The sequence below is a fragment of the Arachis duranensis genome, chromosome 2 (assembly GCF_000817695.3).
Source record: "Arachis duranensis cultivar V14167 chromosome 2, aradu.V14167.gnm2.J7QH, whole genome shotgun sequence".
In the NCBI taxonomy this organism is placed as follows: Eukaryota; Viridiplantae; Streptophyta; class Magnoliopsida; order Fabales; family Fabaceae; genus Arachis; species Arachis duranensis.
The window spans coordinates 31,291,619-31,293,574 of NC_029773.3; positions in this window are offsets into that span (position 1 = coordinate 31,291,619).

Sequence of the window (1,956 nt, forward strand, 5' to 3'; positions counted from 1 at the left end):
TTGTCAGTCACGCGTTCATAGGTGAGAATAATGATGAGTGTCATGGATCATCACATTCATCATGTTGAAGTGCAACGAATATCTTAGAATAAGAACAAGCGGAATTGAATAGAAAATAGTAGTAATTGCATTGAAACTTGAGGTGCAGCAGAGCTCCACACCCTTAATCTATGGTGTGTAGAAACTCCACCGTAAAAATACATAAGTGATGAAGGTCCAGGCATGGCCGAATGGCCAGCCCCTAAACATGATCAAAAGACTGAATGGTCAGAGACTAAACAGTTAAAAGACTTCTAATACACTAGTAAAAAGTTCTATTTATACTAAAGTAAGTAATTGATGCATAAATCCACTTCTGGGGCTCACTTGGTGTATGTTTGGGATGAGCTTGATCTTTACACGAGCTGAGGCTTATCTTGGAGTTGAACACCAAGTTGTAACGTGTTTTTGGCGTTCAACTCTGGTTCGTGACGTGTTTCTGGCGTTTGACTCCAGATTGTAGCATAGAGCTGACGTTGAGCGCCAGTTTACATCGTTAAATCTCGAATAAAGTATGAACTATTATATATTGCTAGAAAGCTCTAGATGTCTACTTTCCAACGCCGTTAAAATCGCACCATTTGGCGTTCTGTAGCTCTAGAAAATCCATTTCGAGTACAGGGAGGTCAGAATCCAACAGCATCAGCAGTCGTTTGTCAGCCTTTTATCAGAGTTTTGCTCAGGTCCCTCAATTTCAGCCAGAAAATACCTTAAATCACAGAAAAACATACAAACTCATAGTAAAGTCCAGAAATGTTAATTTAGCATAAAAACTAATGAAAACATCCCTAAAAATAAATAGATTATACTAAAAACTATCTAAAAATAATGCCAAAAAGCGTATAAATTATCCGCTCATCACATCACCAAACTTAAATTGTTGCTTGTCCCCAAGCAACTGGAAATCAATTAGGATAAAAAGAAGAGAATATACTATAAATTCCAAAATATCAATGAATATTAATTCTAATTAGATGAGCAGGACTTGTAGCTTTTTGCTTCTGAACAGTTTTGGCATCTCACTTTCTCCTTTGAAGTTTAGAATGATTGGCACCTATAGGAACTTAGAATTTCAGATAGTGTTATTGATTCTCCTAGTTAAGTTTGTTGATTCTTGAACACAGCTACTTTTATAAGTCTTGGCCATGGCCCTAAGCACTTTGTTTTCCAGTATTACCACCGGATACATAAATGCCACAGACACATAGCTGGGTGAACCTTTTCAGATTGTGACTCAGCTTTACTAAAGTCCCCAGTTAGAGGTGTCTAGAGCTCTTAAGCACACTCTTTTTTGCTTTGGATCACCACTTTAACCACTCAGTCTCAAGCTTTTCACTTGGACCTGCATGCCACAAGCACATGGTTAGGGACAGCTTAATTTACCGCTTAGGCCTAGATTTTCTTTCCTTGGGCCCTCCTATCCATTGATGCTCAAAGCATTGGATCCTTTTTACCCTTCCCTTTTGGTTTTAAGGGCTATTGACTTTTTCTGCTTGCTTTTTCTTTTTCTTTCTAAATTTTTTTATTTTTTTTCACAAGCTTTTGCTATTAACTGCATTTTCTTGCTTCAAGAATCAATTTTATGATTTTTCAGATTATCAATAGCATTGCTCTTTGTTCATCATTCTTTCAAGAGCAAAAAATTTTAAAATTCATACACAACAAGATAAAAAATATGCACTGTTCAAGCATTCATTCAGAAAACAAAAAGTATTGTCACCACATCAATATAATTAAACTAAATTCAAGGATAATTTCGAAATTCATGTACTTCTTGTTCTTTTGAATTAAAACATATTTCATTTAAGAGAGGTGAAGGATTAATGGATTTTATTCATAGCTTTAAGACATGGTTACTACATACTAATGATCATGAAGTAGAGACACAAAACATAGATAAACATACAACATAAAAAC